The following is a 12,922-nucleotide window of genomic DNA, read 5'->3' as shown; positions in this document are numbered from 1 at the left end:
GTCATTTGCACACAGGGCATTTGCACCTGTTGCGGTTGCATGGGTTGTAGACCCTGCATCTGATTCATATTGTTTTGAAAATTTGGGTTCGGACCTCTCAGTTTCGGTCCTCTCATAGTTTGAAATGCATTGACATCATTGTTTTGCTGACCTACACCTTCCTGCACCATCATTGGGCACTCCCGTTTCCAATGCCCGACAATTCCGCACGTGTGACATGGCATCACCTTCTTCATTGCCTGTATACCATTTGGAATCATAACGGTATTCAAATCAGAACCATTATTCACAAAACCTCCTCGGCCTCTGCCTCTCATCTGCGGCTGAAACATAGCATTTCCCTGTTGCTGCTGCTGCGGCATCTGTTGTTGAAACCCTTGCAAACCTTGTAAACCTGTCTGAGCTGCTCTGAGCTGCATCACCATCACCTTTTCCTTCAATCTTTTCTGCTTTGTCTCAATCTCATCACTGCAGTATTTTGCATAGTTCAACACTTCATCGATCGACTTTGACTGCCAACAAATCAAATGTGATTTAATCATCTGGCTAATTTCGGGTCTCAGCCCTTCCACAAACCTGAACACAAAATGAAGCATGTCCTTTGGCTCAATCGTTTCCGTGCCACTGTAATTTTTAAACGCCTTCAACAATCTCTCGTAGTACGCATGTATAGACTCTTTAACCTCTTGGGCTGTTCTGTCAATTCTCTGCCAATCCACATTTTTCGACGCAACCTTGGTTTTCAAGTGCTCGATCACCTTGTGGTACAAACTCATTACCGTAGGTGATGGCGCACCTGTGTCCCTATCTCTCTCTGGTTCACTCGTCGGCCAACCTACAGCCCTTTTACAATCTTCCCACAAATCAGCCGGAACCACAATTTCAAATAAGGTATTCAGGTCTTCCCAGAGACACTTCGCGAGCTTCACAAATCTATCCGTTTGTTGATACCACTCAATCGGCTTCTCTCTCAATTTGGGAAAGTCATCCGTAAAGGATTGAATATCGCACCTGTGCCATGGTACATGCACAAGTTTTCCCCCTGCTGTCTCTCTCATTGGTAGCATGGTTATCAGATCGTCATTATGTTGTTTTTTCTCACTCCGTTCTGAAGTATTTTCCTTCTTTTTATCCTTTTTCTTGACCCACCTGCTTTCCCACTTGTCTAAACATCTCCAGACCTGTGCACTCTGCAGGATCTCTTTAAGGTGTGTTTTCATCCCTGCGGATCTCATGTGTTCGAAGTCTTTTGTGTCGAAATCTAACCTGTAACTTCTACTCAGGTGTTTAGTCTTACCTATATCAATCTTGTGTCTGTCTGCAATTTCTTGTAATTTCTTATGTATGCTGCTCACTTCTCTTGTAATCCTAGGGCACATGTATCTTAGTTCTTCCTCCGTGTATGATTCTAATCTGTTCAAACCCATTGTTCCCTCAACCAGTTCATCTGCCTCCATACCCAACCTTATTTTATTCAGGTATTCTTCTCCCTTTCCGCTAGATACACTCTGTGGGGAGTTCAGGCTGTTGAACCATTGTGTTAGCTGTTGCGCGTTCAGTCCCGTCAATGTAGCAGTTACGTCAACTGCCATTGACGGTTTCTGTAATGTTTCAGTCTGTGATGTTAACGGTACTAATAGTGGTGGATGTGACCTTACCACGGTTGACGGAGCACAAATTGGAATTGGACTAAATTCCGACAAGGACCCAGATCCATTTGGCAGTGCCGCTATCGGAGTTGTCTCTGGAGTGGTTTCTATGCATCTTCTCCCTGTCCCATTCTGTATCATTAACCCTTGGTCGCTGGTGCTTGAATTTGCCTGTATGTACAGTGGTACTGGTGGACCTACAGTGATAGGTAGAGATATTGCATCTGGATTCTGTCTGTTCCCCGAATTCTGTGGCATGTTAATCCCCACATTGTGGTTCATCATTGCTGGCATACCTAACTGGCTTTCTACTACTCGCACTTCTTGTGTCTGCTGTGGGGGCATCGAGAACTGTGTTGATTCAGCTTGAATCAATGTCGGTCTCTGATAGTTTTGTCCTCCCTGCGCCATTGAATCGGAAGTCATTCCCACATTATGCTCATCGCAATAGTGCCTTTGAACCTGTGGCTGATAGTTATCAGCAGGTTTCAATGTTGGCACGTCTGGGTACATTCTCTGAATCCGTGGTATTTGTGGTGAGAAAGGCATGTCAGAATTGCTCGGTCTCTGAGATACTCTCAAATTTGGTGTTACATTACCCTGTATTGGTTCTGGAGGGGCAGTACTAATACTTGAGCCTTTTTCGCTTTCCACGTATGGTGGTGGGCGATCATTCAGCAATTGTATAATGAACTCCTCATCATCTGACTCGTCTCCCCTTTTCGAGTTCCTATTGCTCTCTCCCTCCCTGGACTGATTCCTGTTTGTCTTACAGGTGGCTTTCCTTCCTTCCGTCTCCGCTTCCTCGGTAATAGCTGGAAACAATTTAATTCCCTGTAATACGTCTGATCTCCAAACCTTTTGTGTGCTGTCCCATCTAGCATCCGCTAGTGTCTTTTCTACTTTTCTTATTCTTGTCTCAAATTTCTTTTGTTGTTGGTTTCTAGCTATTAGCTCCCAAATTGCTAATGCCTCAAACTGTGCTGGTCTTGGAGGTACTTTCATGTCGTATAGCGCAAATCTCAGGTTTTCTAAAACCCTTAGGTTAAACGACCCATGGATAGGGAACGCTACACTTCCATGTTTTTCTGTTAATTTGCACCATTGTTTTAACCAAAGACATGGCGCTACACCCTTTTCTTCAATGACGATGTAAGCTGGTGTACCCTCAGGCGGTGTTTCTTCTCCTACATTTGCTTTAATATAAACATCTCCCCTCATGGCACTCTTAAATGCTTTGAAAAATTTCATCTTTCCGTCTTTTGTTTTTCTAAAAATATGTAATCAATAAGTGACTTTAATTCCCGGAATACTCTTCGCTTGCCTTTCCCCTTCCAATTGCGCTTTACGGACTGCGTCCAATCCGTGCGCGACCCTTCTCACCAACCGACCTATCCCAGCGCGGCTCCTAGTGACGTCACACTCACACACTGCGGCTGACAAAGTCCTGCGGCTTGTCCTCTTTTCATTCGGCTTCACTCATAAACTAATTTCTGCAATATAACGCGAGCACTTAACCAAAAGAATAAAACAGATCTGTCGGTTTACTACAGGAAGGGTAACACAACCGCTTCAGAAACCTTAGGGATTTTTCACTAGCCTCGGCAGTTATTCCATCTTTCTCGGTTTCCCACTTTCGCAAGCAAAATTTGACCCGCAAACTTTACTCTCAACTGATCAGTGAACTATTCTAGTGCACTTTAGAATTCGTCAAATCTCAAAGTCGAAGTTTTCTTTCACTCTGCAACATTCATACCAACTTGTTGACCACGCCCGATCAACCTATTAAACCGACCAGATCACAACATCAAACAAGTGTCACATACACTTTTCAACATACTCCTGAGTCTCTTGACCTCGCAGGGCCCGTCTCAACATCAACAACCACGTGGACAATTTTTTCTGCTCAAAGCGCTACACACACGTGAAGTTCGACGACTTCCCTACTCTCACACCTTTGGAGGAACACTCCTCTAATATCTTTTAACTCCTTAAATCCTCACAAACTTCTCAATTAATCTGCGGCGATAAGCTGTGCAAGCGCGAAACCCTAACTTCACTCATACCGTCACTAGAAATGCTGAGACCATTCTCATACCTCCATGTTCCTCATTCGCAAGCTCCGAGATCCCGGGAAAGTCATCGGGGACTTAGGGCATCATCATCTTTCCAACTTGTTTTATCAAAGAAAATTCTAGCCTGACTCTGTCTATTGTTCGGATGGGATCCCAAAGGGCTAAACCATCAATCTCTGCTACCATCTACTGGTAACGCGTCCAGCCCTTATAAATTACCTGTACCTGGACACGTTGGAGGTCGGTGAATCTTTTAACCGAGTCGGGCTCTCCTCATCCTAAAATAGTCGAGTCACTCAGATCAATAATCAATAACTATTGTAATCGGTAATCAACACTCAATTAATAGATCAATATAACACATCAGAAATCAATAACAGTTGGTATTTCGGCGCACCATGACCTTTCAGTCATGAATAACCACACCAGTTTATTAAAAGTTAATGAATTTATTTCCCTATATTAACAAAGCTAGCACGATATATATATGTCTCAAAACCAATTGATATATGTATATGAACATTACTAGCTGTCCATAACGGCGGAAGAAACGCAATCTTCGTAAAATCTGAATAATGATACACTCTGTTATCGCAATGCAAATCACCAATATGACTAACTGTATTTGACTAATTGCATACATTGGTCAGCATAACAAGATTTCAATTTAGCATGGTACATTGAATGAATACCTCGACTAACCTCTAATTAGCATCGGCATGTGGGGCTTCATGCAAAACGAATTTAGTCAACACAAATTTGGAAAACTTCTAGCTAGGACCCTATCAAAATAGCAGTTGGTACCTAAAAGGAAAAACACAATGCATAATACATTTATCCTTTCATATTTACCAAATACAATCAGCATTCAAGAAAAGTCTTTGTCCTTCAGGTACCGGTTGATCAGCATGGGGCAAGTTTCGAAGGGGCCAAGTTAAGGGCAAGCTTCCTTGCAACGGCAAGGAGAATGGGGCAAAGTTACTGCATAGGCAAGACGGGGCAAAACAAAGTTAAAGTCTCTAGGGTGAGAATTCTTAAGTCTCTTTCTCTCGAATAGAGAAAAGGGTATCAGGGTGTCATCCAAAATGGAGTCTGGCATCAGGCTTCAAACTGGCATCGAGGAAAATGGCTGACTTCTCTTTGTCCGGTGGGTTTAAGTAAGAAACATTCCAAATTCTGCAGGGTCTTCCATTGGAGGGTTCAAAGGTTGGCTTCAAATTGTCCAATGGAAAATTGCCTTTTACTAGAACTTATTTGTGCATACATTAGCCTTGGAGCCTTGGAACACTAATTGTATCATGGTTTGCCAATTATTTTACTATCTGTACCTTCATTGTCCGCACCTGCAGAGACTGACCTTGTATCAAAGGGGATGTAACCGGCCTAGCACGAAACCTTGGAGATAAGTGTACCAGCCAGTTTCTACTGGAAAAAATACAACTTCAAGCAAGAATATATGTTTCATTAGTTCAAGGAAAAAAAGAATCACGCAGTTAGAATTTGAAGCCAGGCAACTAGGCCAAAGCCTATACTAAATTTAAGCTAAGCAAAACAGTTTTCAAACAAGAAATCATGGCATACATTTGCGATTATGACGGATTAGTACATTTTAATACTTCATGATTAATAAAGCTCGTTTATACTGATGGCAAACTACCCCGAGGGCACAATTTCCCTCGTACATTATTTCATTAACTTAAAATCACACTTCAATATATTTATCGGTTACACAGTGTACATGAATATATGTCGGACCTTCTATTTCTGCGTCATCACAAGCTAACCCTTTATCTAGAGCCCCTCAACATCTAGAAGGCTGTCAGCTCGGTCCCACCTTACTCAATCCAATGTGATCCTACCTCTTTTGCACCCCCATGCCTGGAGGAGTCCTGCGTGGATGTCAGTTAGGAGTAGTCATGGAAACCTGCGGCTGGCCCGGGCTTCTCCTTTGGAACTCCCATACCTGGTCTCATATGGGAAGAAAGCAGCAGCAGAAACAGAAAGTAAGATGTCTGTTCTTTGTTTTCAGCAGTTCTCTCCTGGCTCTTACTATGTGCCGCAGCGACAAATCAGAGCTGTAGACAGACGAAGGATGGGAACAACTGGTGAACCCAGTGATGTCATGGGGTTCAGAAACTGACCCTGGAATTTTGTTGAATATACGCCTGTGGATCCTTGAGTGCCTCACTCCATCTACTGCTAACAACAAGTGAGTGAGAGCAGAGTAAGGTTTGTGCCTTGCCCATACAGCCAACATAACCTAGGCTCTCTCGTACAGTTCATGATGTACAGGACAAATGAACCACCTGCCCTCCATTGTCCACTGAAAACTACTCGTGCTGTTGTGTGCAAAGCCCAAGGAGGAAGACTGATCTCTGGGAAGGGATGTAGCTGTCAACAATGAGTCTGAGAGGCCCACTGCTTCCAATTATAGTTTGTTTCTGTTAGCAGAAAACCAGAAAATGGGAAGCCCATTTCCTTGCTTGCATTAGGGCTCATAGCAACCTTGCTCTGCCAGTCTCTAGGGATCGTGCCTATGGAACAAACCTCCCCATAACCTCAGAACTGAGCCATGTCCCCGTTTTAAATTAAACTCCAGAACAATGTTCATTTCTCAGATGGCGCGGCCTGCCAGTGCAGTGAAGGTTGGTTCTGCAGTGTGAACTACAGAAGTGGCCTCTGATAGCTCCTTGAAATGCTGAGCATGTGTATGTGTGGAGTCAGCAGCCTGACACCCGGAGTGATAAATGAGGTAGGCTGCTGTGCTCTTTGATTCCTGTTGCTTGGGGACCACAGCTGGATCGCTTTAATTGCAGTGCATTCAGTTCACATCTGCGCGCGAACTCTGCGCACAGAAGCAAGGAGAGGATGTTGGTGCTCAACGGGGCTCTGCATAGACAGAGAAGAGACACCCTCGCTCTCTGCGTCGCATCTGCACAAGAGCGTTCTGTGCATCACTCCTGCAGAGAGCCCGGAGGGAAGCGAGTCCCTCAGTGGCCGTTACATATCATGGTACCCACCCGCACCTTCTCAGCAAGAATGTTCTGCGCAAAGTAATAAAATATTAATGGTACCATCCCCGCATCTCACCCTCAACACGGCCAAGATGAAGCGAGTGACCCAGAGTGTCTTTGTTACAAGAGCATCGAGCATGTGTGTACATAAATACACTTACACGAGATGGAGAAACTCAAAGAGAGAGAGATAGAGAGAGGCGCGCGCCCCCTCCACTATGGCGAAGGAGCGTTGCCCTGCTGCTGAAAGACAGCAAAAAAATAAAATGATAGTACAATTATTCTATTATCATTTTATGTTTTGCTTCCTCCTCTGCCAGTCTGCCGAGTGTAGGGCGGGGGGTGGTATCCTCGTCACCATGCGAGGAGGAGTAGTGTGCACTCTAAGGCCCATATTTATACTTTTTTAGCGCCGCATTTGCGTCGTTTTTTGACGCAAAATCGGCGCAAACTTACAAAATACAATGCAGCGCTAAAAAAGTATATATATGGGCCTAAGTGCACATGTCGGTTTGGCCAACCGTCCTAGGCCAGCCAAACCGACATACGCACTTAGAACTGTCCACCCGGGCTGTGTTGCATAGCTCGGGTGAAGAACCAGTGCAGGCTCCTAATCCCCAGCTGAGCGGCATTTCAGCCCGCTCAGACCAATCCAGGTGCTTCTCTCATGCTGTGTAACAGCATGAGAGAAGCGTCTGGATTAAGGGGGGAGAGAAGAAGCTAAGAAGCTGAGAAGCACCAGGGCGACGAGGAACACTGAGGCGGTATGCAGCAGGTAAGTGCTTTTTTTTTATTTGAATTTTTATTATTTCCACCCCACGCGGCCCCACTCCGCGTCCCACCGAACATTATTGCCAGCAGCTGCTGCTGGAGAGTAAGTGGGTGTCGCTGTGTCTCAGAGTCAAGGAGAGAGGGATGGGAAGTGAATTAGAGACAGAGGGAGGTCCCTGAAAATATAATCCTAAAAAGTAATCCAATGGGGTGCTGTGAGGGCATACACAAGGGCACATAGAGTAAAATGGGTGCAAGAGATTCGTTTTGAACTCCAACACTTAGGCCCAAAACAAATCTAATGTAGTAAAGGTGGTAGAACAAGAGGATGAGGGACTTCAAAATAAGTCAAGAGAAATCATGAGATAATAAGAAAGAGATTTATTGAAGTTTAACACAAGAGAAAGCAAAAGCACCTATATAGAAAGAAAAAGAACAAAGAAGGAGGAAGGAGGAAGGAGTGATGAAAGAGATAGAGGTATAGAAAAAGAGGGGTGGAGAGAGTGACTAAAATGGGCGGAAGGGTGGCATGGGTGAAAGGGAAGGGCAAGGGAGTGACAACAAAAGGAGGAAAGAGATGGAGAGCAAAAGACAAATGATGAGGGGGTGTAAGAGAGGAGGCTGCAAAATGATGACAGGTTATTGACGGATACTTTGTGGTAAAAAAGCTGGGGGGCCGATGGGCCCCTTCCACTATTTGCCAATTAAGTACCAGTTCAGCACTCAATAGTGTAGATTTGCTAAAGGTATAAGGTGGGGCAAAGTCAAGCAAAACAGTGCAAATTCCTGCAAGGATATTTTCAGTGCAAAACACATTTTGTGGTGGGAAGATAAACTCAGCACAAATAGGGCAGGATGTAACGTGGGTAAATCAATGCAAGCACTTACAGTTTGTGATGCAAAACCAGATGCACTAAGCCAGACTGGACTTTGTGTGACAATACAACGCACCCTTAAAGCAGTGTGCAGAACACATGCAACGTGTGGAATGTTTGAGAATTTGTCTAAACATAGGATTTTGCACAGGAAGGGAATGGTTGTAGCACAAATCCTATGTTAGACAGCACTCTCATGCAGTCTGCACCAGGGTGCAAAGATCATACGTGGTGCTAGCCTTGATGTGCACCAGTGCAGGGGCAGCGAGCAGCAGCAGGTCACTTTTAATAAATATGGCTCCGCACTGCTTTCTCCCCCTTGCGCAATGCAGCTTCGCAACTTTGGTTGTACCTCAACTCAACGTACCATTCTTCATTGGGAAGTCAGCTCAAGTGGGTACAGGTTGTACACATGGGCTTTTCAAAGAGGCAAGACCTTCCAGATACAATCGCCACTGGCATCTCTCCATATTCATGGTGCGTAGGGTAGCAGGGTCAGACAGCTTCTGGGCTCCCTATAATCCCACTAACACCAGACTTCCCAGGATACTCTAACTCCTGGTTCCTGTGAAGCCAGGAACACCGACGTAAGCAATTTAAATGATCTGAACCACAAAACAATATACAAAATACACAAACAAGCAATCAACAAACAAATACACAAAGGATGAAACGTTTTATTTAATTCTTAAACATCTATCTATCTATCTATCTATCTATCTATCTATCTATCTATCTATCTATCTATCTATCTATCTATCGGAATGTTGGAGCTTTTCTTAATTCAGTTGAGGTCACCCATCACTACTACTGTGTTCTGTTTGATGCACTTGTACTGCTTCCACAAATCTAAAGATACCATCTTACTTTTTAGCCTTCAATTTCAAATTCCTTCATATTTACAAAAGTTTGTTATTACATTTTAAATTTTCAGTTTTGCTTCTTTATTTAAATACACTTGATAATTATGGTAATATTTAATTGTCTAAGCAGTTTCAGACCCTTTGGGTGGGCGCCATGGACCCCCAGGGTCACCGGACATCAGGTTAAGAACCACAGGTCTGTTGCTCTACAGTGAGGAGATGGTCCTACTGTTCTTTGCCTTTGGGGAACCAACATCAGGACAGGGCTAGGAGTGAGTTATAGTTACCTTAGGAAACAAGTTATAGTTATTTGAGAACAATGTAACTATAGCAAGTTCATTTTTATGGTCTTGTATGTTTGAAATGTGAGCCTAACTATATTGTCTCTGTAACCTTTGGTATTTTAAGTGAATTTCTATGTTTTTTAAAATTCTATTTCCTAACTATTATGTCCCGGTAACCTTTGTTTTTTTCCAGTGAATTTCTATATTTTTTAAATGTAAAGTCATTTTCATTACTATACATTATTCCAACCACAACCACGCACAGCCTTCGGCCGTGCACAATGGCAGTTGGCTGCAAGGCCTGGCCTCAGCCAATCCCTCCAACCGCCCAGTTTCATGCTGTGCACAGCCTTTGGCCATGTGCAGCTGGAGTTGACCGCAGGTCTGCCTGCCCCCCTCCCCAGCCGATTCAGCCCCAGGGACTCCATCCCCCAGGACCTGGCCTGCTATATATTTGTTTTGAGGAGGGGGCAGCACGGCCCCCTTCCCTGACCGATTGAGGGGTGTGGGCCTGCACAGCAACCCCTCCTCAGGCCAATCTCAGCCCTGGGGACCGCATCCCCTGTAGCCCAGCCTGGTGACCTGGGTGTCCGAGGGCTCCCAGTGACAATTTTGGGGACCGGGGGGGGCACCTGAAGGCCCCCGCTGTCCCAGCCAGATTCTAACCTTCTGGGGGAGCTGGCATTGCTGTCACAGAGAGGGAGCTGCTTTCCACAAGCAGGGAAACAGATGAAACCTCCGCTTGCAGTGAGGGAGAGCTGTTTGACAGCTCTCCCTCACTGCGAGTAAAGTGTTTGCTCTGACTTGGTGGGAGCTGTCAAAGCTACCACCAAGTCCGAGCAAACAGCTGTGTTCGGGGCTTGGGCATCCCCGGGACATAGCAGGAGCCGGCCCTGGGGGGTGGCGGTTCCCAGGGCCAGTTTAGCCCTGGAGAGGTGGCAGTGTCCCGGGCAGGAGGGAACAAAAAGGAACCCTTGATTATTTTTGGAATCAGCCCCAGGGAGGTTGCAGTCCCTGAGGCTGCCAGGGGGCATGTGCCCCCAGCATCAATTTACTATTCTTCCCCAGGGATATGGTTGTCCCCAGGGCTGTAGGCGGGGGGGCAGGCAGGCCTCTCGTATTTGTTTACATATTCTGCCCTGGGAAGGTGGTGTTCCCCGGAGCTGCGGGGGGTAGGCAGCCCTCTGCATTTGTTTACATATTCTGCCCCAGAGAGGTGACAGTCCCAGGGGCCACAATAAACCCAGGATGGAGTCCCCGTGTGCTCCCCTCCTCATTTTTTAGTAAGACCCTGGGACCTGGCCCACACAGGGGCTTTAAAAAACACACAAGCGCTTGTTTTTTTAAAAAAAATGAAAAAATTAGTTTTTGCCTTGCTTGGGTCCCTCTGGGATCCCAGGGACAATGCTGGGGGATCAGGGTATTCTTAACCTGGCCCCTTTTCCTTTTTTTTTGAGGGGCCCGGCTGAAGTCAAGTCCTAAGATGGCTGCTAGCACTTCCTGGTTGAAGTATTGACAGCCATTCAGAGCTGTGCATTTCACTGCACAAGCCCGTTATTATTCGTGAAGTTGTCGGGAAGGATCTGCGGCCCTAGAGATACAAATATATTTTACCTTTTATTTCTCTTAATTTACTGAACAGATTTATATCAAATAAGTAAAAGCGTAATCTGTGTACTGACAGCTAGCTTTCTGCCAAATGTGGTTTAATTCCACCCAGTGGTTCAGGCTCTGGTCGTGTTCAAAGCTCCCATGGTAATTAACATGGGAAATGCAATTTTTTTACCCCCCTTTTTCTCAGCCCCTGCTTGACGGATCAATCAGAAACTTTCAGTGAACAATGAGAATTGAGAATTACCAGGGCACTTTTTATGGGAACATTTTGTGAAGATTCATCAGATGCTGCCAAAGATATAGGCCCTCATTATGACCATGGCAGTAAATCCAACTTACTGCCATGCTGACGGCTGCCAACTTACCGCCGCAGCTGGGGATATCCATTCACCATATTCTGACACATTCACACCACTCCAACAGAATTCAGCCACACACACAAATCCGCCAGACCAAAAGTCAGTGATAAACTGGCAGTATCAAAACCCACAACGTTATGCCAACAGAACATTGCCCACCACATTATGACCCATGAATCACCCCGGCAGACATTCAACGGCGGTAAACCATTTGCGCTACATACCGCCACGCTCACAATGGACCCCCACAGACAAAACAACACTACATTGGACAATTTAAAAAACACACACCTGACACCCATGCACACCCACACCATTGTAAAACACACACCCACATTACCCACAACCCTTTACAATTACAATTCATTGCCAACAGAGAGACATCAAGACTACTGACACAACTAGAGCCACACATTACTCACACCTATACACCACTCACGCATTCCACATCACACACCCCAACACATTACTCAACACACCCTCACCAACACACCTCACATAACACCCATGGCACCACAACAAAAAAACAGTTTCACAGAGGAGGAGCTATGGGTCATGGTGGAGGAAATTATCAGGGTAGATCCACAGCTATTTGGAGCACAGGTACAGCAGATATCTATAGCTAGGAAGATAGAGCTATGGCAGAGAATCGTGAACAGGATCAACGCCGTGGGACAGCACCCAAGAACTAGGGATGACATCAGGAAGAGGTGGAACGACCTAGGGGGAAGGTACGTTCCATAGCAGAAAGACACCAGCTCGCTATCCAGAGGACTGGTGGTGGACCCCTGCCTCCTCCCCCACAACTCACAGCATGGGAGGAGCAAGTCCTGGCAATACTGCATCCTGAGGTCCTGGCCGGAGTCGGAGGAGGACTGGACTCTTGTAAGTCAACTCACTAATATTATCATCCCCCATACCTGCATGCCATCTCACCCTCTCACCCCCATCACTCCACTACATTCCCCACACTCCACCCTCACATCTCACTCATCCCGATGCCACGCCCTGCATGCTGTATCAATGCATGGACAGCCCTCACAGCCCTGCATGGACACACATCATTAAGGCATGCACACCATAGAGAACTAACAATCCGACCATACACTAACATACACAAGTGAAAGCTGGCAGGAAAAATCCAACCATCGAGGGAAAGCCACGTATGTACAATATGTTATACCCAGTAACCATAACACATCATTTACATCCTCACAGGTACCCCAGCCAATGTCACTGGAGAGGAGGTTCCAGCAATATCTAGTCCCCCAACAGAAGATGCCCACAGTGATGACAGTAACTCTGGTCTTCAGGATCTGGACGACCTACCTGACCTATCAGAGACCAATGGACAGTAGGATACCCAAGCCCAGTCACAGACCACCACAGAGCCTCCCCCATCAGGATCCAACACCACA

The sequence above is a fragment of the Pleurodeles waltl genome, chromosome 7 (genome assembly GCF_031143425.1).
Source record: "Pleurodeles waltl isolate 20211129_DDA chromosome 7, aPleWal1.hap1.20221129, whole genome shotgun sequence".
NCBI classification, from domain to species: Eukaryota; Metazoa; Chordata; class Amphibia; order Caudata; family Salamandridae; genus Pleurodeles; species Pleurodeles waltl.
The sequence above is the reverse complement of the archived record's forward strand: the minus strand, read 5'-3'. Positions refer to the sequence as shown.